The sequence below is a fragment of the Acipenser ruthenus genome, chromosome 1 (assembly GCF_902713425.1).
Source record: "Acipenser ruthenus chromosome 1, fAciRut3.2 maternal haplotype, whole genome shotgun sequence".
In the NCBI taxonomy this organism is placed as follows: Eukaryota; Metazoa; Chordata; class Actinopteri; order Acipenseriformes; family Acipenseridae; genus Acipenser; species Acipenser ruthenus.
In genome coordinates this window covers 94,299,144-94,313,796 of record NC_081189.1, presented here as the reverse complement: position 1 = coordinate 94,313,796, position 14,653 = coordinate 94,299,144, and the positions used below count along the sequence as shown (strand labels likewise).

Here is a 14,653-nt window from a genome sequence, read left to right as displayed (position 1 = left end):
GCATGGGACACCGCAAGCTGTAGGGAATGACAAATGCAGTGAACAAGAACTAGATGAGGTAATCTGTATTCCTCTTCCAGTATTTTATGAAGCCCGTTGTTTACTCCAGTCATCACTGACGCGTTGTCAATTCCGATTCCTGCGAGGTTTTTGAGTATCAGTCCTGATTTTTCAATTACATCAACGAGGGCCACTACTATGCCTCTTGCAACACCAGATTGTATTGGGACAAGCTCCAGAAAAGTTTGACATCACTCTGCCCTGCTTCTCGCTGAAATAACACATATCTACTCCTAACTGCTTCGACATACTAATATCTGTGGATTTGTCTATGATAAGGCTGTATTTTCTGTTGCCTAAGCCACTCAACACAGCCTGCTTGAAGTGAGGTGCCAGTACTTCCTTTATAATTTCATTTTGTACATTTTGTATGGTGCAGTGTCAACTCGGAAGCCACTTTTGAGTCACCAAATACTTTTTTGCAGGCTTGATCACATGTCAGAATGGCGCTGAGCTCCGCAATTAACATTGAAAGTCTGCCTTCCACTTTACGTGCCGTTGTTACCTTTTCATTGTCAACGGGCTTGAAAGAAATATTGAGAATTCAAGTTACAGTTTGTAAATTTCAAAATTGCCTACCTGTGAATCAGCCCTTCTTCAATTCAACTGTACTGTGCTGCAATCCCTGTTCCTGTCCGGATCGGATCCCTTGCCTAATTGATTGACTATTGAGACTTTAATTTGGTTACTAGCGTAAACTACGGGGAAACAGGAACATTGTTATTTCTGATAAGGGACAGTTTTATTCCAAGAAAGAAGATATTCCTTTAAAAGACATTTCATTTCTAAAGTGACTGTGACATTGCATTTTTTACATATTGATTAAAGTGTAATGTGTTTCATCCCATTGCATTCAGCGTGTTTAGTAATTAAGGCAAAACATTACCAATTATTATTTGCATGTTTATTATGTCTAACCTATCCTGTTTACTTTTCTCCGGTCTCCTTACAATTTGTAAATAAAATAATTATTATCTGCACAGGAAAGTATTTGTTGACTGGAGGCTCCCAAGAGGTTGAAAAAGCACAATATATATGTATCTGAACTGTAGTCTACCTTGATAGTATCCTTTAATGTATAATTCTTTGCTGTTTCCTTACCCAAACCTTGTTAGTCAGGTTCAGCACAGTTTAGGCATCATCATTTTGTTATTGTTGCTTGTATGGTTTGGTTCCACTAGGCTATATTTTTAAATCTTGCAGGACAGAGAATTTGGAGAGGGAAATACACCACAGTTATCCTATTGATTTACTATACAGAACCCAGGTCCTATAGCTGTGCCTGAAGAGAAAAAAAGGATCTGGGAGAAGTGGGAACACACAAGTAAATGCTGAATTTCGTGAGGCAAACAGATTCTCTGCGTGTTCGATGTGGAACAGGAAAAGGTTTTAGCCATTATGCGAAATCATTTTGTTAGTTTTTCAAACACAAAATTTCAAGTTGTAAAGACAAAATCTTCTGTTTCGAATTAATAACTCATTCATTTTCTGCAGCTCTTTGGATCCTACCCATACTGCCTCTGTATGCAAGTAATGCCTCCATGATGCCAGATAGATTTCAGCACCTGTCAGTGGTTAAAACCTGGTTTCCAAACAAACTAACTGTCACTCACTTTAAGGTGCACACTATGATTATCCCCCTTTGGTAAATACAGTGTGAATAAAGCTCATCTCATTGTTCAGAGTGAGCTGCGTCATTTAAATACATTATCATGCATTACCATAAAAATCACATATTAATATTGATTACCATAGTGTGGCACAATAAAATCAGTGTGCACCATAATATGCCCACTATTTCCTACGATGATGAATAAAATTGCATTAGTAAATAAGTAAATCGCAGAAGGGATTAGTGCCCTTTTGTAAATGACGCCCAAAGAGCTTTAATTATTTAATCAGGCAGTATTTAAATCTACCAATGTTTATATTCATTGGAATAACCCAACTGCCCACTAATAAAACCAGTTTTGTCTGGTGAAAAGATACTATTAAATTGTATTCTTGAAATATATTTTAGTATTAAACATCTTCATAATTTTTCTTCAGTTCTGTCAATCCCAAAACAATGGCCTCCGTTTTGAGTTTTTCTAGATACCTTTGTCAGCACTCCCCTTTTCTTCCTTCTCCATTTAACATTTGGTTTGGCACGTAATAAATTGTAAATTAGTTATTGGAACTGAATGTGATATTGCATGTGGGAAGAGGGTTTGGTGCTCAGCAACCCTGAATGAGAAACCCTGCCCAAAGGACCCAAACAAATGTCAGGGTCATTTCTGTATTTGAAAGCATCTCTCTAGATCCAGGCACCTTGTCATTTTAAGCATGTGCAGGCAGCATCCATAACATGTGCCTTTCTACAGCCATGCATCGTTGTGCTCGAATGTCATTTGTAAAAAAACAAAAAAAACAAAGATGTACTTTCATGGAACTCTGTGATCAGTTTTACTTGGTTTTAAATAAATAAATAAAGTCATGTTAGTCTAACTTACAAGGTTTTCACTTGTGTGGTAGATATTCTGAGACCCAGCAGCACCACAACAGTTTCAGGAGTCTCCAATGCTACGTGCTCTTTTAGTTACACAGACTGCTGCCAAGGTATTTAGACTTTGACATAAGAGATCATGTGTTAGTGTTAGTTTGTACATACTTGGCTGGTTTCTTGTCAATAATTCTTTTTTGACTTTAGCTGTTGAAAGAGGTATGCATACTGCATGCATGCACCTATTTACAACGCAGATCGTGTGCAACTTTCATTAACAGGATTTAGCATTTTCTTAGTCACACCTTTTTCCACAATTTATTTTGAGCTTTTTACCATTTACATAATTGTCGGTTTTGAGTTATCTTACCCCTACACATTTTCTATCCACCAACATATCTGGTAAATTAACCACCTGTTTTTTTTTTTTTTTGTGTGTGTGTGTTTCTCTTTTGTAGAATTGTACTATTGTAATGCCAGTAGAAGGGTCAGTTGTACTAAGAATCCCCCATTTATTAAAAGACTGGTTGGAAGTTAGGTTTATTAAAAGCAGCACAGCAGTGGAAGAGCCATATAACTTATTTAACCTTTTTGAATATATGCTAGGCATAGCATTACTCATTTAAAAGGTAATTTTCACATTTATTTTTATACCAATAATCAGCTTTTGAACACATCTGATCAAAACTAAATTAGTGCTGGTCATTGTTGAATGTTCTCTATTGTAGTTGACAGCATAAAAGTATAACTTCCTGTTGTGTATGTAGGTTTCACAGATCTGTAAAACCAAAACACCCCTAACCAAGGTAAAGCTAAGGTAAACTGTGATCCTTTCAAAACAAACAGGCACAAGAGCTCTGCAGCTTATCTGGGTTGTAATCTGATCTAAACATGAATCTTTGAAGTGGTTTGAAGACAGTTACTGGAAACAGCAGTAACATACAAGTTTTACTTGTACATTTTGGTAAGAAATTTGTCTGGTAATGGGTCTGTACTTAACAGTCAGATGACATGATCTTTCTCAAGACAAGAATATTTGGATCTTTCTATCTCTGTATCCACCTATATACCTACAGTATCTAACTGACCACTTGTGTGCATGTTTATATTGTCACTGTGGTATGAGGCAAATAAGAGCAACTCCAATTAAACATGGAATCTTACGCTGCAAACATAGTACTGTTTGTGTTTTAAAATAGAAAACTGAATTTACTACTTTTATTTCATGTTTTTCAGACTCTTTCATTGTTTTACGGCTGCTGACAAATATTTAACTCCAGTTTAGTTCAGCTTGTAGCAGTTTCAGATTGCATGTGATCTAATCTCCTTTAAGAAAGACTGATGTGGTTGTGATTTAGCAGAGAAAGTATAAACTGATTACTTTTCTCATTCGTCAATTAAGAATCCCTATCAGATATTTTATATGCTGACTTTGTCTTGTAAATACTGTGGCAACTCCCCTGCCCTTCACTTTGAACTGTGACCTAAGGTGGCTACATATTGTGGTCACATAATTTGTTTTATTCTCTTTGATATGTTAGCTTCATACTTGCTTCACAGTTGTAGTCTATGATTCTCCAGGTCCAAGTTTGATCGTGATTATCATACAACAAAAATGACCTCTTGTAATTTTACAAAGCTCAGGTAGCACATCAAGGTCTCATACCTCTAAAGGCATTTGAGCTTGTGATTTCTAGGGTTATATAAACACTGCATGCAAAATGTGTTGCTGACCTTGACAGTGACCTCTGACCCAATATTGTGCCATATTGAGGCCATGTGACTTTTTAGGGTCTTTATTCAAAATGAGGACCCACATGCACTGATCCTCTACCTCTGTCTGTGGTGAACATAATAGCTGCCTTGAGCCCTGTCCAAACTTTGTAGACCTTGCATTTTGGTATAATCTTATTTAATACTACTGTAATATTATTTTTGTGTTTGTTCCACAGCTGTCAAATTTAATTTTCTCATTCTCCCTTTAAGAGTTTTACATGTATAGAAAAAAAATGTCGTGTCCAATTGATTAAGCTAGTTTATGACATTCCTTATCAATAAAAGTTATTGAGAGTATCAGGGTCTAGGGATACAAAAAGCTGTTAAATAAACAATGAAGTTTAATTAACCAGGGAGACTAGATGAATAAAAAAAGTGTTGTTTTGTAGAATTACATGTTTTTTTCTGGACATTTTACCCTCATTCTCATTAAAAACATTTTACTGTACATATGAAAAATCAGATGAATAAAGTAAGTACTGTAACTTCATATTTACTGTCTTCCCCTTACAGATGTATAGTGAAATCACTCTGGTGTGGTTCTTATTGTAATTACTGCACTCAAAGCCTGTGTCAAGGTGTGTCATCAGTTCAGGGGCTGCTCTTCAGTTCCAGCTGCCAGTCATACATACATGTAACAGAGGCTTGATCTAGCTTAGGTCTATGGTTCATAGCCAAAAAAAAAGGTTTTGCATTTCTGTTAGTTACATAGCTCTTAGATGTGCAGTTTTGAATTAAACACATGTTATAGCAAGCATGTATTATCATTTTAAAACTTGATATCTGATACTACATTAGGTTAAAGAAAGTACTGTTTCCAAGCCTTACTTGAAGGAATTATGTTACGCTTGCAAAGCATGTTACTGCAGTGTGGTCAGCAGTGTGGAGTAGTGGTTAGGGCTCTGGACTCTTGACCGGAGGGTCGTGGGTTCAATCCCCGGTGGGAGACACTGCTGCTGTACCCTTGAGCAAGGTACTTTACCTAGATTGCTCCAGTAAAAACCTAACTGTATAAATGGGTAATTGTATGTAAAAATAATGTGATATCGTGTAACAATTGTAAGTCGCTCTGGATAAGGGCGTCTGCTAATAAATAAATAATAATAATAATAATACTGGCTGAAAGCATGTCAGTCAATAGGAGAAGCAGCTGGTTGGTTAATGAAAGAAAAGATGTAATTGAAGGAGTGGGGCAAATATCATTCTCCAGGTGAAAAGACAAAGGAAGTTTTGCCCGGGCCAGTCTAGTTTCGCCAAGGGCTTGTGGGCAAATCCCATAGTTACCACTTTTTTCGGCACTCGTCCGCGTCCAATCGGACGAATCTAGATTGGCCCAGAACTTGAAAAAGATGACTGGGCGAAACCTGTTTTTTCAATATTTTTCACTGAATTTCGGGGCTAGCCCGGGCGCGTCTAGTTCCGCCCAATGCTTCAAAATCGATGCTGGAAGAATGTGGTTCGCCCATGTCATTAATTTGGGTGAGTCTAGTTTTGTCCAAAGCTTCAACATCGATGCTGGGCAATTAGTTTTGCATTTCTACACTCTCCCCTGCTAGCTGCCAAGTGCATGTCGGGGTACCTGCTTCACCTCCACTTCTGACAACAATGTAGCGACTGTGTTCTGGGTTTCCAGGGGCAGTGCACAAAAGGCAGGACACCAGGGCTGGTTTCAATAGCGAATTTTTTTTTTATTAGCTCTCTCTCCCAAAAAGTTAAAAGTCAAAAAGTCTCACTCCTCCATATGCGCAGGCAAACTCGCCACACACACGAGAGAGAGAGAGAGTAAAGTGCAGGCAAACTCGCCACACACACTACAAAGAGAAATAATATGTTAATTGTTTGTGTTCAAATCTTCTTTTGTTTCGTTTTCATTAAGACAATAACAAATTTAGTGAAAGCCTACTTTGGAGATTTGCAATTTTAGTTTTTCAACTTCAGAATTCAGCACTACATGGCAATGCCTAGAAGTTGGAATAATGGCAGGATGCACTATTTCTCCACTGGCTTTTACCATGGCAATGGAAGAAATTATTAGGGCATCAAAATGGGTAGTGGGAGGAGAGCGCTTGGCTTCTGGAATGCGACTACCACCAATTCGAGCATACATGGATGACATGACAACCATGACGGTTATTGGGCAAATTAACCAATAACATTGAATGGGCACGAATGCAATTCAAGCCCACTAAATCAAGGAGCATCTCTATAATTAAAGGTAAAGTAGTAGATAAACGTTCTTCATTAACGGTGAGGCAATACCAACAGTGTCTGAGAAGCCAGTGAAGAGTCTTGGGAGATGGTATGACGGGGATCTAAAGGACACAGTTTGTGTGGGAGAAGTTAGACAACAAGCAGTGGAAGGGTTGAAGAGCTTAGACAACAGTGCTTTACCAGGCAAACTAAAACTCTGGCATTTTCAGTTTGGTCTACTGCCGAGGTTGCTGTGGCCACTGACTGTGTACGAGGTTTCTTGGACAACAGTAGAGAAGCTGGAAGCTTTAATCAGTTCATACATCAGGAAATGGTTGGGAGTTCCACGCTGCCTCAGCAGAGTGGGACTTTATGGTAAAGGAAAACTGCAGCTACCAGTCTCCGCTCTAACCGAGGAGTTTAAGTGCGCCAAGGTCAGACTGGAAATTACATTAGTAGAGTCACGCGACAAATGCGTAAGTGAGGCAGCACCTGTGTTGAAAACTGGAAGAAAGTGGGTGGCAAAGAAAGCTGTGGAGAATACAATGGCTGCCCTTCGAATTGGTGAGATCATGGGGCAAGTTCAGCATGGAAGAGGGGGTCTTGGTCTCAGTTCAGCTACTTCTACATGGCACAAGGCAGCCCCAGCTCAACGGAGGAAGCTAGTAGTCAATGAGGTGCAAAAGCAGGAGGAGAGGATGAGGTGTGTAAAGGCTGTTTCCCAGGCCAAGCAGGGAGAATGTATGAGATGGGAGAGTGTGGAACAATGCAAGATCGGCTGGCAAGACCTATGGACAATGGAACAGAGCAGGATCAGTTTCCTCATCAGATCAACATATGTTCTCCCATCACCACAGAACCTAAACCTCTGGATGGGTGAGGATCCCTCATGTACTTTGTGTTCATCACCTGCAACATTAAGGCACATTTTGAAAGGATGTAAGGTGGCTCTTAGCCAAGGACGGTTTACTTTGCTCCATGACCAGGTGCTGCGATGTTTGGCCTTAGCATTGGAAGACAAGCGTAACATGACCAATAAGTTGCCACCTGTTCCATCAAAACATTACACACAAAAGACAACATTCCTCTGTCCAGGAGAGCAACCACAAAGAAAAGGTGTTAAAACCAATCCTCGCCCAGGACAACTGGAAGCTGCTAGAGATTGGAAAATGCTGACAGATGTTGGTCAGTGGCTTATTTTTCCACCTGAGATTGCCACCGCTAACCTCCGGCCAGATATTGTCTTGTGGTCTGGATCAGCACGCCTTGTTCACCTGGTAGAGTTAACATTGCCATGGGAGGATGCTGTAGATGAGGCGTATGAGAGGAAGAAACTGCGGTATGCTCAACCTGAGCTGCCTCTGTCTCCACCACCACCAGGAGCAGAGCAGCAGGAGCCGCCTCTGTCTTCACCACCACCAGGAGCAGAGCAGCAGGAGCTGCTTCTGTCTCCACCATCGCCAGGAGCAGAGCAGCAAGAGCTGCCTCTGCCTCCGCCACCTCCACCAGCAGAGGGTGAATGCATGCTGGTTCTGCCTCAACCGCCGTGGGAGGACTGCTTGCCCCTCCCACCTCCACCAGCAGAGGGTGAATGCCTGCTGGTTCCGCCTCAACCGCCGTGGGAGGACTGCTTGCCGCTCCCAGCTCCACCAGCAGAGGGTGAATGCCTGCTGGTTCCGCCACAGCCGCCGTGGGAGGACTGCTTTCCCCTCCCACCTCCACCAGCAGAGGGTGAATACCTGCTGGTTCCACATCCACCGTCATGGGAAGGACTACTCCTGCCCTGCCTCGCACCGCCCAAGGATGCCTGCCTCGCACCGCCCAAGGATGCCTGCCTCGCACCGCCCAGGGATGCCTGCCTCGCTTTGCCCAAGGATGCCTGTTTCTCCGCATCGCCTGGGGCTGCCTGTTGCTCCGCATCGCCTGGGGCTGCCTGTTGCTCCGCATCGCCTGGGGCTGCCTGTTGCTCCGCATCGCCTGGGGCTGCCTGTTGCTCCACATCGCCTGGGACTGCCTGTTGCTCCGCATCGCCTGGAGAGCCACCAGCTACAGGGAACAAGGGAGAAGTGGAGCTCCCGCTGCCGCCTCCATGGCCAGGGGCTCCCCTCCCGAGTTCACCTCCCGAGGGTCCGCTGCTGCTGCCATTGCCTGCCGAAGGTCTACAGCTGCTACCTTCGCCTCCCGAGAGTCCTGTTTTGCCTGGGGTCGCTACCAGTACTGTGGCTGGAGCCCCATGAAGGGGAGCTGCCGGCCACGGAAAAGGGGGGGGGAGGTCAGGAGACCAGCTTCCCCAGCCGCACTTTCGCGGCAGGAAATACTATGGCTGGAACCCCATGAAGGGGAGCTGCCGGCCATGGAAAAGGGGGGGGGAGGTCAGGAGACCAGCTCCCCCCGCAGCAATTTCGCTGCAGGAGAAAGGGTGGCCGAAGCCCCACGGAGGGGAGCTGCCGGCCATGAAGGAGCCGGCCGGTGCGCGGGCCATTGGAACGCTACGGCTGTTTGGGTGGGAGGAGGACATCCCACCGTGGCCGCCACCTTTGGTCCGTTGCTGCCCCTGTTCCTGCGCCGGGACTGCTAACCGGGACTTTGGGGACTAAGGGGGGAGGTGGCCGAAAAGGCCATGTGTGCTGCGCACAAGGGGGGGCATGTGTGGCGGAGTGTCCCGCCCCTATGTATTATTATTTGTATTTTTGTTTACGGCGCGGATAAAAGCGCCGCGTCTTTTATTATTATATTTAAAAACCCTGTGAGGATGCATGGCTGATCAGCTACTGATTATTTAACTAGCTGACAGTCATGCATCCTTACCAAACGCGTGCAGACTCTGGCCGAGGGGTAATAAGATAATTAACAACTAGTTAATCCCTCGGCCAGAGTATATAAACCGGCAGCTCTCTGCACTCGGGGTTGAGTGTAGAGAGGAGAGTACGGGGAGCGGAGAGAAAGGACAGTTAAAAACAATTGCTAAAACGTGCTGGATTATCCAGCACGACACTTACTTGTTTGTTTGTTTATTCGTTTGGCCCTCGTGCACTTTTGTTTGGTGGTTTGTTAAATCTTTTGATTCTGTTTATTTACTTAATAAATCCACGCTGAGTGCAATAGCATTCAGCTTCACCCACCCATCCACTGTTTTGGTGTCAGTTACTTCCTGGTCCGTGACGTCATCCACCTCACCACTGCGAGCCAGACTGCCACACCCTGTTATATTTCACATATGTATTTGTCACTTGTATGTTTTTCTTTGTATAATTGTACACTTTGATTTGATTAGTGCACATTTTTTATATATATATATATATATATTGTCTAGTAGCACTTTGTAATTGATTTATCACTTTCTAGTAGCTTCTCCATTCAGTTAATGATAGTTTTACTTTTACCCACCTGTGTGTGACGAGTTTGCCTGTGCGTATGGAGGAGCGAGACTTTTTGACTTTTAACTTTTTGGGAGAGAGAGCTAATAACCACTATTAAAACCAGCCCTGGTGTCCTGCCTTTTCAGCACCGCCGCTGGAAACCCAGCACACAGGTAGACAGGTACCTCGACACGCACTTGGAAGCTGGCAGGGGGGAGTGTAGAAATGCAAAATAGACTCAAAATAGACCAAATTAATGGCATGGGCGAACCAGATTTGCCCAGCATCGATTTGGAAGCGTTGGACTAAACTAGAAAAAATGGATTTCGCCCAGTCGTCTTTTTCAAGTTCTAGTCCAATCTAGATTCGCCTGATTGGACGCGGGCGAGTGCCGAAAAAAAGTGGTAACTTCAGGATTTGCCCAGAAGCCCTTGGCGAAACTAGACTCGCTAGACCACCGGGTTTCACTCTTAACATATATAACTATTTATATACACAATGTGTTTCTTGCACTGCAAGATTTATGGAATTCAACACCAAAAAATACCAGTAAATGCAGGAGATTTTATATGAAATAATTTATTTAAATAGAAAAAAAGTAACAAAGCAGTCATCAATAAATATTTCAATTGGTTTAAATAAATAAATACATAAATAAATTCAGGTTGTATGTGTTATATACATATTTCCTATAACATACAGCTTATATCTTAATGGTATATTTCAAGTAGTACCTAAGCCCTTATATTACTCTGGGATATACTATTGGGACCAGATATGATCCTATGTCAGTCACTCATTATTATGGTTATGAGATATGTTTTAAATATTTATTTAACTTAAATATTAAGTTTAATTCAGGTGAGAATGCATTCAAACACAGCTATTTAAACAGATGTTACAAATATAAAAAGATCTACATTTAATAAATACAAAAAATATATAACTCCACATTTTGTGTGGTTTAAAATGGCATTACAGCTTAGTCTTTTTTCTGCTTGTCTCAAGATCAAGAATCCAGCTTGCTGAATTTACTTATTACTTATACTTTCTTGAAGAAAATTTTCAAGTGCATGTAGGAACTGCTGGGATTTCTTTGTGTCATACTCCTCACAGGTCTTATTACAGGATTGATTCTGTGCTTCTTCAGCGACCTAAGAAAATAAGCAATACTTATTATTTATTTCTTAGCAGACGCCCTTATCCAGGGCGACTTACAATTGTTACAAGGTATCACATTATACATTATTTCACATTATACAGATATCACATTATTTTTACATACAATTACCCATTTATACAGTTGAGTTTTTACTAGAGCAATCTAGGTAAAGTACCTTGCTCAAGGGTACAACAGCAGTGTCCCCCACTGGGGATTGAACCCACGACCCTCCGGTCAAGAGTCCAGAGCCCTAACCACTACTCCACACTGCTGCCCGTTAGAATAAGCGAGCAGACATTAGCTACATGTGTCTATTGTAGAGTATTTTACAGCACTCAGTTTTATCAACCCCTGGATTTTTTTAACCACTTATTTTTAGGGGTAACCTTTGCATAACCCCAGACAGGTGGATGTAAATTTCTCCATTAAAATCCAGCTGTACTCCTTAGTTTCTTCTAAGTTTGTGTTTTCTTGTTGCACTAGTGCACCAGGTCAGACTGTATATCATTTTCCAGTTTCAGCAAAAAATTACATTTTTCATTTATTTTACATCATGGAAAACCCAGGTTTAGTATGCAAAGAAGAAAAACACATCTAAATATGTGAAAACTACAATAAGGTTCTCCACATATAAGAACCAATACATTACTATTACAATATATATATAGATGCTGTCTCAGAAAGTAGAACAAACGTAATACAAAATATATTTAAAAATCAAGTTTACCTAGAAAATGTACTTACGTAACCTGCAGTGTCTAGAAAACATTCAACGTGGTTTTCAGCTTGATTTCTATTTTCGCCTATGTAGTTTTGCAACCAGGTCTCCAATTCCAAAGAAAAGCATCTCAGAGCTGTTGCTTCACACATTGGCTACAAAATAAAATGTAGCAGACGGGTTTTGATAATTGAAGTAAAAGGATTATTTGAAGCAGCATTGTTTGAAATCATAAATAATGCAAATGTATACAAGTATGAATCAAGCAAACGTTTAAAAATTATATATATATATATATATATATATATATATATATATATATATATATATATATAATATTTTAGCTCAAAGTAGTCAATGCAAAATGTACTCCATTGTGGTGGATTTTAGTTAAAGGGGTGATATAAAGGTCCCATTGGGTGGCCGCTGTTGCACTAGTCATCCTCTGAGGTTCTAGAAGTCTTTGAATTTCTTATTTTCTGTGTAAGTCTATGATGAAAACAATTTGGTGATTTGTAATAAGAACCTAATTGCATCTTGAACAAAGTTTTTTTTTGTTTGTTGTTTTTTTCAAATTTGTAAGATTTGGTTGATATAACATCAATAATACTTTGCAATTTATATTTAAGAATACAATATTACTACCTGATATCAATAACTAAAAAACACTAAAAGAAAAAAGTATTAGATTTTGTTATGAAATTTGATATGTATTCAAAGTATATCAATATAAAATTACACATACCTCATATTCGGGAGTGTAGTAGTCTTCAAGATTCTCTGAATTTTTCTGAAATATTAGAAAAATGAAGTGCATCAGTATTTAAATGTATGCTATGTTACCATCAAAGGTGTGTGTGTGTGTGTATATATATATATATATATATATATATATATATATATATATATATATATATAATAAAGTTGCTCATTAAAGTTACTTACACATTGAAGCAGTTGTTTTATATCTGTAGACATTTGTTCCCATTTCTTTTTTTCTGACGTCTCAGTTGGAGCCCCTTGGAGATAACAAACAATGCTTAAATAAAAACAAATAAACCCAACTGTGCTATGCATTTTAGTGTGGTTTGGTGAAGATTTTGCAAAACAGGTGTAGTAGTTGACGACTGAAAAATCAGTTTATGAAATGTCATGGTTTGGACTCAGTATATATATACCTCTCCCTTAGACCTGGAAAAAATCAATGGGTGGTAGTAAAAAAAATAAATAATCAAATTACATGATATCTATTTTCCCTCTGATGACTATTTGGAATTTCTACAAAGCTGATGGATGGTAAAATCCCTTTAGGTATAGCCCACACTACTGCTTCGTTTTTGTGTGACAGGTAATTTCCTTTTTCACTCTCATCCTTTGAGGGTCTAACTTTCTAACATGTGAATGTTCTGCAGTGAGTAGTGGGTTCCAAGAAAAATGCATTTAATACAAAGTATATGCTTTAAACCACCTTGTTTTTTTAAAACAACAAAGCGAATTATGGTTTCCTGTTGATCAAAGTGGTTCACCTGCAGTTTTTTATGAAGAGATGAAATGCATTTTGAAAGAAAAGATTTCAGAAGTCTGCAGTATTTTATAACCCACTCCAATTAATTTGGAAATGGTTTCATTAACTGGGTTCATGAACTGCAGCCTTGATTCAAATGGGCTTTAAGAACAGCAGTCCTTAACAAAACATTTTTTCTTTTGTTAAGGACAAAGTGAACTTATGGGTGATAGAAACCTGGTGAGTGAAAATTGCACACTGGTTTATTGATTGCACATGACCCCCATTGCATACATTTGTATGTCACACTTTAGTTTAGTTCTTTGGAATTTTGTAGTCCTGAAGTTAGTTCACTTGACTAACTAAGATAAATAGTATGGAGCTGTGAATCTCTATCTTTGACTGGTGAGCAGGATTCTGTGCTAATTAGAATGTACAGTATTTGTAATGTGTAATACAAAGCCATGTTAAGGTATTTGTTTGTAAATCTGTAGAAGTGCTGTAGGATTTGACTTGATAGAGCATGTACCTTTATTATCACTTACATGTTATGCTTTGTTACGACTTGCATAAGCCCAGAGAACCGCTTGTCTAATTGTAATGAACTTGCCGAGGACCTTCATTAGCACAAGTTACTGAGCGGATCAAATTCATAGGGCATGTGGAGGCTCCATGTCTGTCCAATCATCTGTCTTTATGTCACACTTAGATTTTTACCATTATCTGTAAATCTGCTTTTCAATTGTAATGAAACTTGCTGAGGACACTCTTAAGCATACTGTAGGTTAAATAACAGTTTAAAAATATTATTATTTATTTATTTCTTAGCAGACACCCTTATCCAGGGAGACTTACAATTGTTACAAGATATCACATTATTTTTACATACAATTACCCATTTAAACAGTTGGGTTTTTACTGGAGCAATCTAGGTAAAGTACCTTGCTCCAGGGTACAGCAGCAGTGTCCTGCACCTGGGATTGAACCCACGACTCTCCGGTCAAGAGTCCAGAGCCCTAACCACTACTCCACACTGCTACATGATATGAGGAAATAGAGGCTGTCTGTATGTAACACTTTCACTGTGCACCCAGTTACTTTGAAACAATTTATTAAGCGTATCAGGGTGAGTGTTGTATGGAGGTGCCCTGTTTGTCTGTCTGTCTGTCTGCCTGTCCGCTTTGGGCATTCTTTAACACAAGCAAATAAGATAATCAGAATATGGAGGCATTGTTATTTTTTATTGTGGAAGTTTTACAGTATTTAAAAAGAAAGACATAGCTGCTTAATGTTTTAGAATGATACATATCTATAATGCATTAAAATGCAGCTTAATGAACTGCAGTCCTAAGAACAGTGAAACACATAATAATAGGCAGCTAGTGCAGTCTTGGAAAAATAA

The 14,653-nt window shown here is 40.0% G+C and overlaps 2 long non-coding RNA genes across 3 annotated transcripts in view; one reads left to right on the top strand and one right to left on the bottom strand.

Annotated features, from left to right (window-relative positions):
* LOC131738186 (uncharacterized) overlaps positions 1 to 14,653 on the top strand; it is a 64,803-nt gene that overhangs the window by 5,911 nt on the left and 44,239 nt on the right. The gene's annotated exons all lie outside the window — the stretch shown is intronic.
* LOC117421079 (uncharacterized) lies at positions 10,479 to 13,093 on the bottom strand. Its single transcript, XR_004547450.2, has 4 exons — positions 12,693 to 13,093; positions 12,493 to 12,537; positions 11,774 to 11,902; positions 10,479 to 11,021 (listed from the first exon to the last, which is right to left on the bottom strand). It is a non-coding gene; the product is annotated as an uncharacterized LOC117421079 (long non-coding RNA).